Source organism: Natrix helvetica, assembly GCF_964273705.1.
Source record: "Natrix helvetica genome assembly, chromosome: 3".
Classification (NCBI taxonomy): Eukaryota; Metazoa; Chordata; class Lepidosauria; order Squamata; family Natricidae; genus Natrix; species Natrix helvetica.
Genome location: NC_138549.1, coordinates 58652222 through 58674583, shown reverse-complemented (window position 1 = coordinate 58674583; position 22362 = coordinate 58652222). Strand labels below are relative to the sequence as shown.

At 42.8% G+C, this 22362-nt stretch overlaps 1 long non-coding RNA gene across 1 annotated transcript; it reads right to left on the bottom strand.

Annotated features, from left to right (window-relative positions):
• Window positions 1–7885: 7885 nt before the first annotated feature.
• LOC309389147 lies at window positions 7886–20821 on the bottom strand. Its single transcript, XR_014174901.1, has 3 exons — window positions 20699–20821; window positions 14763–14805; window positions 7886–8389 (listed from the first exon to the last, which is right to left on the bottom strand). It is a non-coding gene; the product is annotated as an uncharacterized lncRNA (long non-coding RNA).
• Window positions 20822–22362: the final 1541 nt, after the last annotated feature.

Sequence of the window (22362 nt, the reverse complement as noted above, 5' to 3'; positions counted from 1 at the left end):
GTTTCCTGGATCTAATTTTTTCCCTTTTTTGAAGATGGGAACCACATCAGCTCTTTTCCAGTCCTCTGGTAGTTCCCCGGTGTTCCAGGATCTCTGAAAGATATAATTCAGTGGTTCTGAGATCTCGTCTGCTAGTTCCTTCAGAACTCTGGGGTGTAATCCATCCGGTCCTGGTGATTTGAACTCATCTAGGGTAGACAGGTGCTCACTTACCATTTTCTTCCCTATTTCAATTTGTGTTCCTAATTTTGTGGTGCTGCTTTTGATAGGTTGGACTGTTTTATCCCTTTGTGTAAAGACAGATGCAAAACATGAGTTAAATTGTTCTGCTTTCTCCCTGTTGCTTGTCACCTTCTTGCCACTTTCTCCTAGCAATGGACCAATTGTTTCCTTAACTTTTTTCTTGTTTTTAACATGTTGGAAGAAGCTTTTTTTGTTAATTTTTACTTTTGTGGCAAGCCTTTCTTCATTGTGAGCCTTAGCTTTCCTCACTTCATCTTTACAGGCTCGGGCTATTTGCTGATATTCTGCCTTAGTTATGTCCCCCTCCTTCCACTTTTTATACTTACTTTTTTTGTCTTTCAGTTTGTCAGATAGTTGTTTATGCAGCCATGCTGGTTTCTTTTGGGAGCTGTTGTTTTTCTTCTTCATTGGTATTGTGTTAGACTGGGCTTTTCTAATCTCATTTTTCAAAATTTCCCAAGCTTCTTGAGTTGTTTTCCCCTCGAGGATTCTCATCCATGGAATTTTTCCCAAGCTCTCTCTAAGTTTATTGAAATTAGCTTTCTTAAAGTCCAAGACTCTAGTTTGACTTTGTTCTACTACTTGTGTTTGGATAATGTTGAATTCCAATATTGCATGGTCACTTGCCCCCAGGGTTCCTATGACTTCAACACCTTCTATCATTTCCTCTCTGTTAGTGAGAATTAAGTCCAGTATGGCTGATCCCCTTGTTTCCTTCTCTACTTTTTGGAAAACAAAGTTGTCTGCTAGGTTTGTTAGGAACCTGTTGGATCTTCCACTTGGTGCAGAGTTTGTTTCCCAGTTGATGTCAGGGTAGTTAAAATCTCCCATTACTATTGTGGTGTGCTTCCTACATACCTTAGTTAGCTGACTAGCAAAGAGTTCATCTTCTTCCTCTGCTTGGTTGGGTGGCCTGTAGTATAGACCTATGGCAATGTCATTTCCCCCACAACCTTTAATATTGACCCAAATGCATTCAAGATAGTTCTCATTATTGTTGTGCTCTATTTCTGTAGAGACATAGTTATTTCTTATATATAGTGCAACTCCACCTCCTCTTTTATTTGGTCTATTTCTTTTAAATAATTTAAATCCTTCTAGCTGTATGTTCCATTTGTCAGTTTCATCCCACCAAGTTTCTGTAATGGCAATAATATCATATCTGCCCTCTTTTACTTGAATTTCTAATTCTCCCTGTTTATTCCTCATGCTCTGTGCATTGGTATATAGACATTTGAGTCCATTTTGATTGACCTTGTGTTTACTGTCTACATAACCTGTATTATGCCTGACTGCCCCTATTTTCTTGCCACTTGTGTGATTCATGCACATGGTATGACAATCACTATTACATGCTTGGTTTTGCTTGACAGCAGGAGTTATAATCTTACCCACACACACATCTATGTTACATGCATTTATAACCCTATGAATTTTAGTTTGCTGGGGACAGAGATGTTCTGTATCTATTAATTCTCTGTCCCCGCTCTTCAGTTTAAATGTTTATCAAGAAAATCTGTGAATTTAATGCCAAGTAACTCAGTTCCTTTCTTGGATGGGTGCAACCCATCTCTTTTGTACAGTTTTTCATTGGACCAGCTACAGGCTTCATGACTAATAAAACCAAAGCCTTCCCTTTTACACCACTCCTTTAGCCAAACATTAAACTCTGCTACACGCTGGCCCTTCCCTTTTTGTTCCTTATATACAGGTAAAACCTCTGAAAAGATAAGCCTACAACCTATACTATTAAGTTCATACCCCAAGTTCTGGAAATCATTCTGCACAGAAAGTACATCTTTCTGGGATAGATCATTAGTGCCAAGATGTATAATAGCATCAACGTCACAGTCCTTACTTGCATTCTTGACTATCTTAAGAATACGCCTCTTGTCTCTGCTGGCAGTAGCACCTGGCAGACACCTGACCTCTTTTAAAACCTCCGTATCCTCTCCTAAATTAACATCTCTTACGATTGAATCACCAACCAGAAGGTGACTTCTCTTTTTACATACCTTGATCTTCTTCTGCGACTGATGTGTGATACCTGGTTCCCCTTTTCACCTTTCCGAAGAAAGTTCTTTGTTTTGGACCACGATCCCCTGCTTATTTGAGTCATCATTATCACAACTGCCTTGACCTATCTCTTTAGTGTCCCCATTAAGGTCAGCAAGGGCACTATATCTGTTTTGCTGGGTCACAGCAAAAGCTTTGGGTTTATGGTTCACAGCTCTCAACCTGCCAGATCCCACAGTTGTCCAGACAGCTCTTCTCCTGCAAGATCTTTGTGGTAGAGGGGGCTGATAGTGTGGCTTCACCATAGAGTGGAATGGCTGACGTAGACACCTAGTTTCTGCTTGGAGAGCACAGATTACAGATTCTAGATAGGTAATCTGCCTATGTAGACTCGTAATTTGTTTACAAAGGGGACAGTATCCAAATTTGAAAAGAGTACTGCGAAAGACAGGTGCAAAACAGCTATTACATTGAACTAAGCCAGTCATTTTGAAATAAATAAAATCACAATCTCAAACACACTAATCCAGAATGTATTATTGCTATTTTGGTTTATAGATATATGATTCGCGCGCCGTTAGGCGCGCGGGCCCCCACCTCAGTGTCTTTGTCTTGTGACTCACCCCCTCCTTCTCTCCAGCAGCTCCAATCCTAGCTTCAGGAAGATTCAAATGATATGGAGTTTAAGGGCCCCCACCTCAGTGTCTTTGTCTTGTGACTCACCCCCTCCTTCTCTCCAGCAGCTCCAATCCTAGCTTCAGGAAGATTCAAATGATATGGAGTTTAAGGGCCCCCACCTCAGTGTCTTTGTCTTGTGACTCACCCCCTCCTTCTCTCCAGCAGCTCCAATCCTAGCTTCAGGAAGATTCAAATGATATGGAGTTTAAGGGCCCCCACCTCAGTGTCTTTGTCTTGTGACTCACCCCCTCCTTCTCTCCAGCAGCTCCAATCCTAGCTTCAGGAAGATTCAAATGATATGGAGTTTAAGGGCCCCCACCTCAGTGTCTTTGTCTTGTGACTCACCCCCTCCTTCTCTCCAGCAGCTCCAATCCTAGCTTCAGGAAGATTCAAATGATATGGAGTTTAAGGGCCCCCACCTCAGTGTCTTTGTCTTGTGACTCACCCCCTCCTTCTCTCCAGCAGCTCCAATCCTAGCTTCAGGAAGATTCAAATGATATGGAGTTTAAGGGCCCCCACCTCAGTGTCTTTGTCTTGTGACTCACCCCCTCCTTCTCTCCAGCAGCTCCAATCCTAGCTTCAGGAAGATTCAAATGATATGGAGTTTAAGGGCCCCCACCTCAGTGTCTTTGTCTTGTGACTCACCCCCTCCTTCTCTCCAGCAGCTCCAATCCTAGCTTCAGGAAGATTCAAATGATATGGAGTTTAAGGGCCCCCACCTCAGTGTCTTTGTCTTGTGACTCACCCCCTCCTTCTCTCCAGCAGCTCCAATCCTAGCTTCAGGAAGATTCAAATGATATGGAGTTTAAGGGCCCCCACCTCAGTGTCTTTGTCTTGTGACTCACCCCCTCCTTCTCTCCAGCAGCTCCAATCCTAGCTTCAGGAAGATTCAAATGATATGGAGTTTAAGGGCCCCCACCTCAGTGTCTTTGTCTTGTGACTCACCCCCTCCTTCTCTCCAGCAGCTCCAATCCTAGCTTCAGGAAGATTCAAATGATATGGAGTTTAAGGGCCCCCACCTCAGTGTCTTTGTCTTGTGACTCACCCCCTCCTTCTCTCCAGCAGCTCCAATCCTAGCTTCAGGAAGATTCAAATGATATGGAGTTTAAGGGCCCCCACCTCAGTGTCTTTGTCTTGTGACTCACCCCCTCCTTCTCTCCAGCAGCTCCAATCCTAGCTTCAGGAAGATTCAAATGATATGGAGTTTAAGGGCCCCCACCTCAGTGTCTTTGTCTTGTGACTCACCCCCTCCTTCTCTCCAGCAGCTCCAATCCTAGCTTCAGGAAGATTCAAATGATATGGAGTTTAAGGGCCCCCACCTCAGTGTCTTTGTCTTGTGACTCACCCCCTCCTTCTCTCCAGCAGCTCCAATCCTAGCTTCAGGAAGATTCAAATGATATGGAGTTTAAGGGCCCCCACCTCAGTGTCTTTGTCTTGTGACTCACCCCCTCCTTCTCTCCAGCAGCTCCAATCCTAGCTTCAGGAAGATTCAAATGATATGGAGTTTAAGGGCCCCCACCTCAGTGTCTTTGTCTTGTGACTCACCCCCTCCTTCTCTCCAGCAGCTCCAATCCTAGCTTCAGGAAGATTCAAATGATATGGAGTTTAAGGGCCCCCACCTCAGTGTCTTTGTCTTGTGACTCACCCCCTCCTTCTCTCCAGCAGCTCCAATCCTAGCTTCAGGAAGATTCAAATGATATGGAGTTTAAGGGCCCCCACCTCAGTGTCTTTGTCTTGTGACTCACCCCCTCCTTCTCTCCAGCAGCTCCAATCCTAGCTTCAGGAAGATTCAAATGATATGGAGTTTAAGGGCCCCCACCTCAGTGTCTTTGTCTTGTGACTCACCCCCTCCTTCTCTCCAGCAGCTCCAATCCTAGCTTCAGGAAGATTCAAATGATATGGAGTTTAAGGGCCCCCACCTCAGTGTCTTTGTCTTGTGACTCACCCCCTCCTTCTCTCCAGCAGCTCCAATCCTAGCTTCAGGAAGATTCAAATGATATGGAGTTTAAGGGCCCCCACCTCAGTGTCTTTGTCTTGTGACTCACCCCCTCCTTCTCTCCAGCAGCTCCAATCCTAGCTTCAGGAAGATTCAAATGATATGGAGTTTAAGGGCCCCCACCTCAGTGTCTTTGTCTTGTGACTCACCCCCTCCTTCTCTCCAGCAGCTCCAATCCTAGCTTCAGGAAGATTCAAATGATATGGAGTTTAAGGGCCCCCACCTCAGTGTCTTTGTCTTGTGACTCACCCCCTCCTTCTCTCCAGCAGCTCCAATCCTAGCTTCAGGAAGATTCAAATGATATGGAGTTTAAGGGCCCCCACCTCAGTGTCTTTGTCTTGTGACTCACCCCCTCCTTCTCTCCAGCAGCTCCAATCCTAGCTTCAGGAAGATTCAAATGATATGGAGTTTAAGGGCCCCCACCTCAGTGTCTTTGTCTTGTGACTCACCCCCTCCTTCTCTCCAGCAGCTCCAATCCTAGCTTCAGGAAGATTCAAATGATATGGAGTTTAAGGGCCCCCACCTCAGTGTCTTTGTCTTGTGACTCACCCCCTCCTTCTCTCCAGCAGCTCCAATCCTAGCTTCAGGAAGATTCAAATGATATGGAGTTTAAGGGCCCCCACCTCAGTGTCTTTGTCTTGTGACTCACCCCCTCCTTCTCTCCAGCAGCTCCAATCCTAGCTTCAGGAAGATTCAAATGATATGGAGTTTAAGGGCCCCCACCTCAGTGTCTTTGTCTTGTGACTCACCCCCTCCTTCTCTCCAGCAGCTCCAATCCTAGCTTCAGGAAGATTCAAATGATATGGAGTTTAAGGGCCCCCACCTCAGTGTCTTTGTCTTGTGACTCACCCCCTCCTTCTCTCCAGCAGCTCCAATCCTAGCTTCAGGAAGATTCAAATGATATGGAGTTTAAGGGCCCCCACCTCAGTGTCTTTGTCTTGTGACTCACCCCCTCCTTCTCTCCAGCAGCTCCAATCCTAGCTTCAGGAAGATTCAAATGATATGGAGTTTAAGGGCCCCCACCTCAGTGTCTTTGTCTTGTGACTCACCCCCTCCTTCTCTCCAGCAGCTCCAATCCTAGCTTCAGGAAGATTCAAATGATATGGAGTTTAAGGGCCCCCACCTCAGTGTCTTTGTCTTGTGACTCACCCCCTCCTTCTCTCCAGCAGCTCCAATCCTAGCTTCAGGAAGATTCAAATGATATGGAGTTTAAGGGCCCCCACCTCAGTGTCTTTGTCTTGTGACTCACCCCCTCCTTCTCTCCAGCAGCTCCAATCCTAGCTTCAGGAAGATTCAAATGATATCGGACAGCTGGTATTGAGCATAAACGTTCTGCTCCTTATAGACCTCAACATAATTCGTTTGTAGAACGAAGAGGGCAAACGTTACATACAATTACAATAGTAATTGAAACCTACAATTACAATAGTAATTGAAACCTGAGTAGACCAAAAGAATGTATCAGGAATACCAGAAACGTGTGATGAAGGGAAGGAGTCTACTCTGGAGGAGGAAGTGAAAAGTCAGGATGAAGTGATAAAGCAGGAGGACGTTCAGGATAGTCCACCTATAAGCCCTGAGTTACCCAAAAGGTCAACCCGTGTAACGCTGCCACCTGATAGATATCAGGCATCTGTTGCATGTAAGGTGGATAAGGTACCTGCTACATACAATGAACTGACTACATATCCAACTGAGGATAAAAAAGTAAGGCAAGCTGAAATGAACAATGAGTTTAAGTCATTGCAGGATTTGGGAGTGCTTGACAAAGTTGATTTACTTTCAAGTAAATATGCAAGGGGACAGTTTTATAAGCATAAAACTGAAGTGAATGGGAATTCTGTAAACCATTATGGATGGAAATTATGTAAACCCCGATGAGTTAGATGATGTTGATATAAAAGGTTCTATGTTTGGTAAGGGATGCATTATGAATTGTATTTTGAACCTACATTATGTACTGTATTGTGTGTTAAAGAAAAAACATAAACAATATTGTGATGATTATGGATTTAGAATGTGAAGCTGTGTGTAAATACATTGACAACCCAAGAGGGGAGAGTGTTAGGGATGTAACCATAGGCTTGGCTTGGCAATGTATATTAAGCTATGATTATGTTACTGTTACTTTAAATGCTTAAGAAATGTAATTGTTTTATTACCTCAAGCAGCTATAAGAGGAGGCTAGAATGGTTGTTAGATCTCTCTCTCTCTCTGTTTTGTTAGACGCTGATCAGGTGTATTTTGAGGTATTGTGGTTTGCTACTGTTTAGCTATACTTTGTTTGTTAGACTGACTATTTTGATAACTGAAATACTGAAACGTGTATGACTTGGACTGTTAACCAGACTCTGATACTTCTATATTTCTACATAGTAAACTACTATATATTTATACTATTCAGTGTCTCTGTTTGCTGGTTTGTGCGTGTTATTCCATATCACTCTCATTACGCTTCTCTGCATACTCGCTCTTCTAACGGGAAGCTTAATTACTTAACAGAGCTCATTGCAATAGTCAAGACGGGAGGTGACTAGTGCATGGGTGGCATGCGGAGCCATTTGTCTGGGCAAGCAAGGATTTGCCCTGTCAGCTCCAGTGCCCATGTATGTGCTGGCCATCTGACTTCAGTCTTCTTTTGAGGCATCTCTGGATGTTAGATCACATAATCCCACCACTTGTCCCTATCCTTTGTCCTTATTCATCAAGCACTCAGTCTCTTGATTTTGCACTGCTCATTCCTCTCTTATCTCCTTCACTTCTCCCACTGTCTGTCTCCCTCTCCTTCTGCTCCCTCTTACTCTCTTCATCTCCTTTCCCTCCTTCTTTACTTAGTTGGATATCCTTTTCTCCCTATGATGCAGATCTGCCTCCACCATTGTTACCATCATATGTAGACTTCCAAGTAAGCAACAAGTAGAAAAAAAGACCATTGCACCTGCTTCTGTTTATTAATAGCTAACATCACATTTTTTAGGCCTGGGAACCATGCTTCTGAAATGCATCAAATGAAAACCAATTTTGAATACAAGTAATACAAAACTGGCCAAGATCCTAGTGAGCTTTTCATTACTTTCTACTTTTCAGGATAACAATATGAACGAGGAGTTAACATTATAAGATTTAATATTAGGTCATGTTTAGAGGTTCCAATGTCTTCATTAGGTCCATTGTATATCAAATACACTTCATCTTTAGAACGAAATTCATGCACAAAGATTTCTTGTACTTCAGTCTTCTGCTTGCTGCAGTTTATCTTCAGAAAGTGCAGGCTAGGCTGATGATAAACTAGGAGACTTAATGGAATCTTATTTCTTTGCAAGGTGATTGTCCCTTTCAAGAAGAACAGATAAAGACCATCACAATGGATTGGAATTGAGTGATTCACAAGATTGACTTCCATTGTCCCATCTTTCTTCTTAATGCCAATCGGTTTCCGGTATGTAATGGAGAGATCTACAAGAAATTTCAGAAAAAGTAATGTATCATAAGGGAACCACAAGAACACTGGAAAAGAGTTGATGTGATTCCAATTTACAAAAATGGAACAAAATGGACCCAGAAAACTATAGTTCAATCAGCTTGCCATCAATGCTTGGAAAAATCCTGGAAACGTTAACCAAGTAGTAGATTTGTGAGCATGTAAAAATGAATAAGATGATTACTAGAAGCCAGCATGGGTTTGTGAAAAAAAGATGACGCCAAAGAAACCTTACTGCCTTCTTAGATAAAGTGACAAAATTAGTGGATTAGGGAAATGCGGGGGATATAGTATACTTGGTCTTAAATAAGACATTTGACAAAATAGACTAAAACCTACTGATTGATAAGACAGATGTGGGACAGACCATACCACCAGTAGATGGATTCGCAGTTGGCTGACCAATTGCACTGAGTGTGTAACACTCAGAAGAACTACGTTAGAGAATAAAGCAAAGGTTCTATCTTGGGCTCTTCAACATTTTCATAAATGATCTAGATCAGGGGTGTCAAACTGGATTTCTTTGAGAGCCAGATCAGGATTATATTTCTCTGTGGGAGTGGGGGGAGATGGCACGGATGCCTCCTGCAGCACCCTACTGGCCCAAATGGAGCATGTGGGGCCACACACAGCCCCCTCTGCCCCATTTTTGTCTGAACAGTCTCCTGCAGCACTTCACTACCCGAAACTGAACACGGGGGGGGGCATCCCCCCGTGCCTCATTTTCAGACTCCCCAGCTTCCTCTAGCACTCTGCCTGCCAAAAATGGGCAGCATGGAGGCCTCAGATGCCTCCGTGTGCCCCGTTTTTGGCCGGCAGAGTACTAGAGGAGGCTGGGGAGGCCGAAAATGAGCCACCGGGGGTCGCCAGCAGCCCATTTTGGCTGGCAGAGGCACCGTAGGCTGATCCTTTGATATTTTCAGCCTGTCTCCACAGGTCAGATTTAAGCACTTCTGATCTAGATGAAGGGATTAAAGGGGAATTTATCAAATTTGCAGATGATACCAAGCTGAGAAGAAATGCTAACACTTTGGATGATAGCAGGATCAAATCTAAGTTGGTCACTATCAAACTTTTATTTTTTCAAACTTTGGATGATAGATTCGGACAGAATATAATGAAGGATGTTGACAGATGATCATAGACATTGGGTCCTATCCAGCAAGATGTAGTTCAATGGTGAGAAAAGTAAGGTCCTGCACTTAGGCGAGAAAAATTAAATGCATAGGTATAGACTAGGTGGCACCTGGCTCAACAGTAGTATTTATGAGAGGAATGTAGATGTCCTAGTGGACAATTACTTTGGTAAAAGCCAGCAATGTGCTGCATGCCAAAAAAGCCAATACACTCCTAGGCTGTATCAACAGAGGGATAGTATCAAGGCCACAAGGACTTTGAAGTTTAGCTTGTTGCTGGGTTACCTGTTAACTGCTTTCTTAGATAGATGGTAGGTCAAATTCATTGATAGATAAATATATTTTCATGTTTGTAATAGTTTAATTTAACAAATAGAGATATAAATTGTGGGCCTGTTTTGCAAGGATTACTGTTGAAATATATTTATCAGTATTCAGCTGGTTGGTACAACCTATGTGTGTCTTTATCATTTTGTTTTTATGTGCATTTTTTCTGGTTTTATATTGTTTTGTTTTGTTCTTTTCTTTCTTTTTTTTCAACAGAATAAGAAGAATTGGAAGGGACCTTGGAGGTTTTCCTAGTCCAACTCCCTGCTCAAACAAGAGATCTTATACCATTTCAGAGAAGGCTGTCCAATCTCTTCTTAAAAGCTTCCAATGATGGAGCACCCACAGCTTTTGGAGGCAAGCCTTTCCACTGGTTTATGTTCTTACTGTCAAGAAATTGTTCTAAGTTGGTTGTCTCCTTGATTAGTTTTTCTTTCTTTTCCTTTTTTTTTTGATTTTGTATTTTAACTTTGGAAATAAAATAAAAATACTATTAAAGGAAGACTAGGCGCAAAGTTGTCATTCTCTGTTGTTTTTCTCCCCTTTGCTTCTCCTACCACCCAGTGCAAGGGAACTGGGGCAGAAGACAGATTCCCTTCTCTCTCCTACTGCTGTTGCCAAGAGTGGCAGACAAAATGAGGGTTTCTAGAAGAGTCGGTGGGCAAATGACTTTCGCCAGAATACTCTGTGCCAAAGTTACATAGTTGGTGGTTACATAGTTACAGAACTATGTAACTGCCAAGACAAAAATTCCGCCCTGTTGCACTGAATGGCACTGAATGCTGGGCAACAACAACAGGGACTGAAAGCTATCTCCATGCCATGGAAATACAATGCTCCGTTGGATATCAGGCATCTCCCTTCTTGGGCACATCAGAAATGACACCATTCGACAACATTTTGGTGTGGCATCAATTATAGAGAAGATGAGAGAAGGCCGGCTCTGCTGGTATGGGCTTGTCCTGAGAGCAGCACCTTCCACCATTGCCAAGACTGCCTACCAACTAGAAGTCAATGGCCAGCAACTTTGCAGGCATCCAAAACAGAGATAGCAAGACATCATCAACAAAGATATGCAAGCCGCAGGCCTCCGCCCTGAAGACACAGCTAACCATGCAAAGTGATCCTCAATAATGCAAAAAGCAAACCCTACACTTGCTGGAATACATTAGGAAGAGGGAGGAGGAGGAGGAGGAGGAGGAGGAGGAGGAGGAGGAGGAGGAGGAGGAGGAGGAGGAGGAGAAGAAGAAGAAGAAGAAGAAGAAGAAGAAGAAGAAGAAGAAGAAGAAGAAGAAGAAGAAGAAGAAGAAGAAGAGCCTCTGCTGCCTGCAACCCTAATCCTCACCCAGGCCAGGTGTTCAGCAACAGAAATTATTTCCCCATCTTAAACTGACCCTCCACCATGGCTGTGGCACTGAAGGTGAAAATGTGGAATGAGGGAATATGGTGCAACAGTACTTCTGAACATGTACCATATTTTTCAGACTATAAGATGCACCCCCCCACACACAAAAAAAGTTGGTGGAAATGTCTGTGTATCTTATAGAGCAAATATTGCAGCAGGAGGGAAGGAGGCTGATGGGGCACAGCTGTTCTAGGCGGCAGGGATTGTTTGCGACAATTGGCAGCAAATGGACCATGGTGAATGGGCCGTGGTGGTGGCGAATGGGCCATGGTGAACATGCTGCGATGAACGGGCTGTGGCAAATGGGCCATGGCAAACGGGCCATTTTGGTGATGAACAGGCTGTGGCAGCGGTCAACAGGCCGCGGAAGCAGAGGCAGATTTTTTTTCTTGTTTTGCTCCTCTAAAGCTATTGTGTCTTATAGTCTGGAGCATTTTATAGTCTGAAACATGTGGTAGTTACACCATCCCCTGCTCCTCCACAGCTTTGGCACTTTAATACATACATTATGTTGTTGGTTTGAGTTCCGAGCTTGCCAATTTGGTTGCAAACATTTCATCCCCATTTGAGGAGACATCTTCAGTGCACTTTGGATTGTGCTTTTCTTGGGGAGCACAAGCTACAGATGGTACTTAAAACCAAGGGCTATGATTCAACAACTACAGCCAGCCAATCACAGAACCTGAAATCAGACAAAGACTCAGAAAGTTATTTAAAGGCCAGTACTCCCCAAAACAAGCACAATCCAAAGTGCATTGAAGATGTCTCCTCGAATGGACATGAAATGTTTGCAACCAAATCGCCAAGCTCGGAGCTCAAACCAGCAACATAACTGCCAACCTGAGCTACTAATATTCAAAGACATTTCATATATACATTATATCCAACAACCCATCCATTGGCACGGGCATGCTGAACCCCTTGGGGTTTTTTAATGTGTCCAATGGTATACAGTTTTAAGAAGTGTCAGGAACATACCACAATATATTTGCTAAATTGCATGTAAGCAGTCCCCTGTATCAATGTGTCTTGGGTGATCTACCTATTGACTACTGGATGTGGGCATAAAAAGTCATCTCATGTAAGGACTGCAGCAATTAAAGCCTGAAGGAAGGCTCAGCTCTACAAAGGACACACCTTCTTCAAATCACTCAGCTGTGACAGAGTGGGCCTTTCATGGGAAAAAGAGGGTCCTGCTGCTCCTGCCCTACATGCAGAGCAGGAATTAAGGAAAGAAGACGCAGAGGTGAATGGCCTCTCTGATGCCAGAAGAATATTTGCTTCCTGTTTCTCTTTTCTCTGGCAAGAAGAAAGTTTTTTTCAGTTGCAGAAGAACTGGCACTCAAAACTTCTGGAAAAGATAGCTAAGATGATAAGAGCACTGATGCTGCAAGGAATTATGGACAGAGCTTGGCTCCTTTTGCAGTAGGTGATATTTATGTTTTTGTCCGCAAACACTCACTGTAGGGGTTACCTTCACATCGGAACAAGAACACAGCAGAACAAAATAACAGAGTTGGAGAGGACCTAGGGGATCTTCTAGTCCAACTTCCTGTTTAAGTAGGAGACCATATACTATTCCAGACAAATGGAGCACCCACAACTTCTGAGGGCAAGCCATTCCATTGGTTAATTGTTCTCACTATTAGGAAGTTTTTCCTTAGTTTTAGGTTGCTTCTTTCCTTGATTAGTTTCCATCCATTGTTTCTTGTCTTGCTTTCTGGTGCTGTGGAAAACAGGTTGATGCCCTCATTTTTGTAACAGCCCCTGAAATACTGGAATACTGCTAGAAGTGTTCCAATGCACGTTTTAATGTGCATAAGCATTAAGGCTCTTTAATGCAAAAAAAAAAAAAAAAACCTGCAAGAACACTGAGCTATCTTCAGTCTTGTCTGAAATATAAGCAAAGGGCCAGGGTGTCAGTCATGGCTCCTGATTCCATGTTGAAGTTTTGCCTAAGTATAAGAATTTTTGTTTTAACTGAGAGAGAGGAAGATCTTAGATCAGGCTAAACTGGCTGCTATGCAGGGGTGGGTTCCTGCCAGTTCTAACATCTTCTACAGAAGAGGTTCCACAAATCTACCGTGCTGTTTAGAACCAGTTCCAGCTCCCTCCCCCAGCCCTTCCGCACCATGCTTGCCCCGCCCACAGCTCACTGATTGGCTGGCTCACCAATTGCTTCGCCCGCCTCTAAGAGTCCTATCTAAACCTTAAAGTCTTAAAGCTGTCAAGTTTGAACATCCCTGGGTTTTCTTTTTCTAAAGGGTTAGGGGTGCAAGGGTCTTGTAACTTGACAGCTTTAAGACTTGAGTGCTTCAAATGCCAGAGTTTCTGAGCCAACATTTTGGTTGCCAAGCAAGAGCGTTGTTAAGTGAGTTTCACCACATTTTACAAGTTGGCCACGCCCAACCAGTCACATGTCTGCCAAGCCACTCCCACTTGGTCACATGGCTGGCAAGCCACTCCTACCTGGTCACATGTCCGGCAAGCCACTCCCACAAAGCAGGCCACACCTACAGAAGAGGTTCTAAAAAAATTTGAAACCCACCACTGCTACTATGGTCCAATCTCTACCCTCTTTTCCAGGATAAGATGGAATAGAATAAATAAGCTTTGAATAAACAAGATTAGATAGAACAGCTTTTTGTTTTTACTGGCAAACCTCAAGCATCATCTATCTAATGTGATTTATAAGAAAGAAAAGGTAAAGAAGATAAATGTGCTGTTAACTCTGTATTAAGGAGGAAGGTCTTTTTTCCTTGTTTACACAATAAAGCCTGACTCTTTAAACTGTGTATGGAGATTGTTACATCCAGTTGGAGAAACAAAACAAGCACTTCCTAAATGCATTGCAAAACATAGGACAATAAACCCATCGTGACAAGATTTAGTGGTCCATCTGCATTTGAAAGACAAAGGTAATTGTTTTGAAGACAGCAAAGTCCACATTCTGGAAAGAGAGAACTGCTGGTTTGAAAGAGTGGTCAAAGAGGCCATCTACATTAAGATTGAACAGCTCTCTTTCAACAGAGGAGGAGGGATATGACACCACCAATCTCTTATTTACAACACAATCCTTTCAGCAGTTCCAAGGAGATTCCACACCCATTGGCACTATTCAAGTGACCCTGAGGACACAGAAAAATCTCCAAGTGACCTCAACAATTCTCAGAGTGCTAACAACCAGATGACTATGAGGAATATAAATCCTTCCATCCTCCATCATTCAGTCAGAACTGAAGTAGTTTCTTGGATGAGAAGTGAAATGTCTTCAAATAAAAACGAAGTCCAATTGCCTTTTGAAAAAAGTGCCTTTGGGACTCTTTAAACTGTTTCTGACCAAATTGGATTAGAGAAACATTATGGTCTGTGGTATTAAAAAGTCAACTGGAGGAGTTAGAAGGCAGGCTATCTGAAGCTCTGGCATGAACAGAACACAGATTTGAAAAGAGAAACAGGAAACAAATACTGCTAACTTACTGCTTGGCTTCACATAGATCCACTGGGCCTGGGAACCTGGGCTCTAAAAACATAAAGGAACAAAACAAAACAAAATAGTATAATATGAAAAATATGTACAAACTCAAAGTGAAAATATAGGTCACATACTCCATATAAATTTTAAAAAGCATAGTAAGAATCATATGAAATCTTAATTATAATCACTGGATGCAGCTATTTTTTGCAAAACATATACGAACATAAGAACAGCTCTGCTGGATTAGGTCAAAGCTCATCGTAACCCAGCATTTTCTCTCAGTAGCCAACATATGCCTTTAGGATACTTACAAGCAGAAGCTGTGACATTCCCCTTTCTCACCATTGTTTCCTGAAACTGGTACAGTATTTGGAGGCATGTTTCCTCCAGTTCAGGGATAATATAACTCTTCGAAAGAAATACTGTAGCAATCAATGGACCTATCCTTCATGATTTACTCAGTTGGGTTTTAAAGCTGCCAAAATAAACCACAATCCAGATAGTCTTACTAGCCTTATTGTACTTATTAATATTAATATATTGATTGGTTGTTTGTTTGATTGATTGTTATAAATGTTTTGAAGATGAACTTCTTCAGCCACTAAAGGATATAATGAATGATATATTACAGGGAGAAAAGATAACTTAAACGTGGAAAGAAGCCAATATTGTGTTGCTACCAAAGGAAGGTTAAGATGCTGTTGCAGAAAATGACAGGGTTTAGACATATCGGGATTCAAGGAGAAGTTTATTGGCAGCCAGGTTCAGAAAACTAGTCAAAGGCTAGTATTGCAAGTTCTGAACAACCTTCATCATCAAAGCACACATTCTTATACATTCTCAAAAGCAGTGCAACACTTAACTCATTTCTTATTGGTTATCTTAAGGAAAGAAGCCTTCTAAGTAGATATTGTCTTACTTCTCCTTTTGTCTTGGGCCATAGGTACTGACTATGTGTCTCTGTATGAACTTTAGCTGAACTCTGTGGTTTTGGGCTTTTGACATTTTCCTGTTTTTGTACACGTCTTACAAGCAGGTTTTTATCTCTCCCTTCTGCCATGTCTTACTCTTATATTTTAATTCACATTTTTATCCTGCTTTAATGCTATGAAGATAAAGAATTACAGACCAATCTCATTAACAATGACTATAAACTCTTTGCTTCAGTTTTGGCAGAAAGACTAAAGAAGATTTTACAGGCAGATATTCATGCAGACCAATCTGTCTTTCTGCTAAAAAGACAGTTAAGGGATAATGTGAGGACTGTTTTGCATATTATTGAATATTTACAATACAATGAGAAACAGGCAGCTGATGTCAATGCCTAAAGCGTTTCCATGACTACTATCAACTTGAGGGGGGGGGGAATGCCATGCATACATTTGGCCAGAATAAAAGTCTCATATTTCTGTACTGGGATGTGAATGTGCATGTCCAAAACCCTGCCATAACGTCCTGTTGGAGAATGTGATTGATGACCTCAGCCAGAGGGGAGGGGAGACATGGGGTAAAGTTCAGACGCCATTAAGTGGGATTTAGTTTCAGTTACACAGAAGTCCGTGCCAAGATATTAGTCCTAAGAAATGAACGGGTTTTTTTTAACCTTGTCTTGGGGCTCGTAAATTAATTAGGGCAACTCTTGGAAACTTCACAGATAGCTGAAACTAAAACTGGCTAGCTCAGTCGGTAGAGCATGAGCACCTCTACAAGGGGGTCCCCATCTATCTAGATGACATCCTTATCTACACGGAGACCATGGACGACTACGTACCCCTGGTCTGCCAAGTACTGAAGAAATTTCTGGCAGCCAACCTGTACGTCAAGGTATTAAAATGCGAATTTCACCATGCACAGTTAGACTACCTGGGTTACCGAGTGTCAAATGAGGGAATAGAGATGGACCCAATGAAAGTGCAAGCCATTCTAAGCTGGCATCCCCCTCACACCCACAGACAGGTACAAAGCTTCCTAGTGTTCGTGAACTTCTACAGGCAATTCATCCCCTCCTTTGCGAAGATTGCCAAACCCCTGACAGACCTCCTGAAGACAGGGAGCCCAGGAACAAAACCTTGTCTGGGACAACCCCTACCATGGGACCTAACCTGCCAAGAGGCGTTTGAGACACTAAAAGAAATGTTTGCAAAGGAGCCAGTGCTGAAGCATCCTGACCCCAAACAACCTTTTGTGATCCAGGCAGATGCCAGCGATGTGGCAGTAGGAGTGGTGCTACTGCAAAGAAACAACCAAGGGAACTTACAACCTTGCGCCTACACCTCCCGCAAGCTCACAGACACAGAGAGACAATGGGCCACATGGGAAAAGGAGGCTTTCGCAGTGAGATGGGCACTGCTAACCTGGAGACACCTGTTGGAAGACAGCCAGAAACTGTTTGAAGTCTGGACTGACCACAAAAATCTGGAGGTGCTTAGGACCCCACAGAAACTATCACCCAAAAAAGTCCGATGGGCTCAATATTTCAACCATTTTGATTTTGTCTTAAAGCACATTCCAGGCGAGAGGAACTTTCTAGCTGACGCCCTCTCCTGCATGCCTCAGTACAAATGCGAATGGAAGCATGTAGTGGACGCTATCATTCCCTCTACTCAAACCGCTGCCCAAGTGACCACCAGGCGGCAATGCCATGACCGCCAAGACCAATTACTTAAAACTGCCTAGCAAGAAACTGGGGCCAAAGTTTATGGGACCATTCCCCATAGTAAAGATCATCAACCCAGTTACAGTGCAATTGAAACTACCTCAATTGTTGGGGAAAATAGACCCAGCATTTCATAGTAGCCTCTTAAAACCTGTGATCAGGTCCACTCTGAGACCACTACCCCGGGAGCCTCTGGGCCCTATGGTCATAGGGGGCCAAACCCATTATGAAGTTCAACGAATGCTCGATTCAAGGTGGCACAGGAGACAACTCCAATACTTAATCAAGTGGAAGGGCTACCCATTATCGGAGGCATCTTGGGTGAAAAGTAGAAATATCCAGGCTGATCGCCTCATAGCAAAATTCCATGCAGAAAATCCAAGCAAGCCTGGGGGTGGGACACATCCCTAAGTTATACACCTGTACTCAAATTGCTTTGTTTTACACAGGTCGCTTTCAGGAAGTGAGGGGAGCTGGATGTCAACGCCTAAAGTGTTTCCATGACTACTATCAACTTGAGAAGGGGGGGGGGGAAATGCCATGCATACTTTTGGCCAGAGTAAAAGTCTCATATTTCTGTGCTGGGATGTGAATGCGCATGTCCAGAACCCTGTCATAACGTCCTGTTGGAGAATGTGATTGATGACCTCAGCCAGAGGGGAGGGGAGACAAGGATAAAGTTCAGACGTCATTAAGTGGGATTTAGTTTCAGCTACACAGAAGTCCGTGCCAAGATGTTAGTCCTAATAAATGAATGGTTTTTTTTAACCTTGTCTTGGGGCTCGTAAATTAATTAGGGCAACTCTTGGAAACTTCACAGCTCTAATATTCTTAGATTTAAGCTTTTATGCTTAAAGTGCTGGAAGAAATGGACTTTGCAGAATATTTTATTCAAGGGGTCAAAGCTGTTTATATGTCAAAGCAAGCAAACTGTATTAATGGTGATTTAACTAATTCATGTGAAATTCAAAAGGGTAGGAGACAAGGATGTCCCTTGTCTCCTTTGTTGTTTATTTTGGTGTTGGAAGTTTTGAACAGGATATCGGGCAAGATGAGAAAATAACAGATATAAGTATCAAGAAGGAGGTTTATAAATTGAGGGCATTTGCTGATGATTTGGTTATATACTTGCAAGACCCCAAAAATAATATAGAATATTTGATGAGAAAATTAAATGAGTTTGGGGTTTTAGCAGGTTTTAAAATAAACAATCAGAAAACAACAATGCTGGTTAAGAATATGACCTCACAGGATTGTGATATATTGAATAAAATGTCTGACTGGTTTCAGGGTTGAGAAAAAGGTGAAAGATTTGGTTATGTTGACAAACACAAACACAAAACTGTTTCAAAATAATTATGTGCCTCTCTGGAATGATATTAAAAAGGACTTATTAAGTTGGGATAAACAGCATTTATCACCATTGGGTAGCCTTTCTGTAATAAAGGTGAATTTCTTACCAAAGATGCTTTTTTTGTTTCAGATATTAGCAATACTTGCAACTATTTATATGGCAAGGGAAAAAACAAGAATTAGATATAAACTACTGCAAGAAGTTAAGGAAAGAGGGCTTTGGGTTTGTCACTGCGTTAAATTGTTTGCTAGCCTGAACTGACGAAATGAAACTAAAATAATTACTGAAAGAGTTACTGCGCAGGTCATAAGGTCTTATCTGACAATGATGTACTGCGCATGCTTATCTTTTTTATTACTTCACACATTCCAGAGACTTCTCTTCCTTTTTGATCTTTGTCCATCTTCCAGGAAACTGGGAGACAGAATTGCTTTTATCAAAATGTAACAATTAGTTAGTTTTTGTTTTATTTCCATTTCTTATTTTTGTATTAAAGCTTATTTTTAATTAGAATATGTTTCCGAGACTTTATTTTATTTTTTGTTCGCACCTTAAAGATAATGCAGTTTGGAAACGCCGCGGTCTAAGCCTCATCTAGTTCAGGGTAATATCTTCCCCTGACAATTAATGGAAGCAGAGATGGTTATAATTTATGGCTGTTTCCTTCAAAGCTATCTTTAAGAGATAAGACGGCCAGGCTAACTAGCCATGCCAAAGAAGAAGAAAAAAAACATGGAACGAGCTCGGAAGGATCCATTTCTTCTGATACAGAGATTTCCTCAGAGGAAGAAGCTACAGAAGAGATTTCCTCAGCAGCCGGGCCAACTGTGGGGGCAACTTTTCAACAAGAGGAAGGAGCTACAGAAGGTGAGATCTACGAACCGAGGTCAGTAGTTCCCCCTCCCTCTCATTATGAAAGTTCCCAAATATCTCCAAGAGATTATATCATATTGGGGGCAGAGCCAAGACGTTCCACGTTACCAGAGCAACTTCACTCCCAAACTCTTGGAGATTATGAAACAATTAATGTCTGGCCAAAGCCCTCGCGGCAACTGCCGGCAGAGAAAAAACACCCCCACGCAGAAAGTGAATCTTATGAATCCTTCTCAGGCACTGGGGAATATATGAAAAGCTATCGTGACCAGATAGAATTTTTTGAAAAACAAACAAGAGAAGCTAGAGAATATTATGAAAGATGGGAAAGAAGTAGGAGGGGTTTCCCCACTCCCAAAATGTCTGAGGACGCCATCTTGTCTTCTTCTAAACAACCTAAGACACACCCCATAAAGGACATTGTCTTAGGCGAATCAGAACAGAGAGATATGTGCACGTCACCGAGGTCACGTGATCTCCTTTGTTCTACTTCTCCGGCCACATATAAAGGCCTGATGCAGCCAAGAAGTGAAGCTGCACTGCCATCTGCTGGCGAAGAAAATTTATTAGAGCAAAAGTTAAAGAAATTGCACCAAAATTGGGCAGATCTATCTATAAGTCTTCTAGATGCCCAAGCTTTGCCTCCAAAGGTTAAGTATTCAGCGCCCCCTGGTGGTGTTGGATCCTCCCTAGATGGAACAAGGCAAAGCCAAAGGCAAAAGCAAGCAAGCCATTTTAATGTTGCCACACAAAGGCCAATGGTGCAATTACAGCACCCCCTGGTTCAACAACCAGCTTTTCAACCTGCACAGCAAGTTGTTCAAATGCATATCCCTCAGCAGACATTTTCTGTCACTCCTTTGACTGGTGAGTCAAAATTAAAGGAGTCAGGAGAGAATTATAAAGCCTGGGTCAGTGAAATTGCACTCTTGCTTCGCAGAGAAGGCACACACTGTATGGTTTTTAATCCTCCTGCCCAGTCATGGACTCCTGCATCTAGAAACCAGAGCAAGCACCACTTTGCTCATGTCCATGGAAACTGAACTCCAGGTTACCTTTCCACCTGATGCAACAGCCCAACAAATTTGGGCTATTTTGGAAGATTGCTACAGGCCCATTTCAATTGAATCTTCATGTTTGCTCATGTCTGAGTTCCATGGTTCGAAGTTGAAACCTGGTGAACGAATTGGTGGACATTTGACCAAACTGAAAAGAATGAGAAGTGAATTGAGAGAAAGTGGCCATGTAATCGATGATATCCAAATGATTAGCATCATCATTAACTCATTGAATTATGAATGGAAAGATGCTGTTGCAAAGATTAACTACGTGCCTATTGCCCAACGCACAGTTAACCACGTTTGTAGATTTTAGTGGAGGAGGAAGCTATCAAATTAGCTACGCCACATCTGCAACGACCCCCAGCATCAAAGGCTCCAGCTAGACGTCCCTTCCGAGGAAGAGGCTACGCTCCAAGGATGCCAAAATGCTACACCTGTAACCGTGTGGGACATGACACCCGGGATTGTCCCCAACGAGTTCCAGCTCCCGTCACATACCAGCCCAGAGGAACAGACTCCAGAGGCAGAGGCAGAGGCGGAAGACAAGGTCGTCGTGGTCCAAGGCGTGATCCACAAGCTCCACTCGCAACATTGGCCATAACCAACGTTCCACAACCTGATCCAAAGCACGACAGACATCTTTTGTGGACTTTAGATAGTGGAGCAGCTGTGCACGTTACCCACAGAAAGGAACTTTTCACAGAGATGGGCAAGCCAGAGGCCGAGTATCGAGAACTGTACTCCTTCACCAACCACACTTGCAAGGTCATGGGAAAAGGAACTGTTTACATTGAAGAACTCGATACATTCATCCCTGATATTTATTACATACCTTCAGCAACCAGTAATTTGCTTAGTCAAAGTCACTTGTCTAGAGAGTTAAAGTTCCAGGTTCACCACCTCGAAAAAGCAAGTTACATAGTTAAAGATGGAGATATTGTTGCTGAAACCATGCTGATTGGTGGTGTTTATTACTTAAAGCCAAAGCATAAAGGGCAAGCACAGGCAAGTATGCAAACTCCAAAAAGGGACAGCATGGGCCAGAGAGAGTTGCTTCAGAGAGAGAACCCGTTGCTACTCCAAAGGCTCCTAAAGCCAACAAACAGAGAAAACAGAAGCAGGTTGCACAGAGCAAACCTGAGGTTCCTCATGAAACTGTTAATGTTGAGAATTCACTAACTGGTAAACCTTTGCATTCCAGGTGTATCCACAAGTGGCACAGAAGATTGGGGCACGCCAGTTTCCGTGTTCTTAGAAAGATGCCGGAGTTCGCAAAAGGTTTGGATCTAAAGGGGTGTAAGGTGTTTTTGGATTGTGCAGTTTGCAGGAAAGCTAAATCCAAAGCAGCTGCAATTCCCAAACACGCTACACGCCTGTCAACACGCATTTTTGATTTGGTACACACTGACATAGTGGGTCCTTTCCCACCATCATTTGGTGGCAGAAAGTATTTTCTAACAATTGTAGATAATCATTCTAGATATGGATTTGTATATCCTATGAGAGAGAAATCTGAGACCTTTCAGATCTTTAAAGACTTTGCAGCTTTTGTTTCTACACAATACCAAGTTCGCATCACCAGAATCCAGAGTGACCGTGGTGCAGAATTCATGTCTCAGCGTTTCCAGGACTGGATGCGTAAGAATGGAATTCTTCAT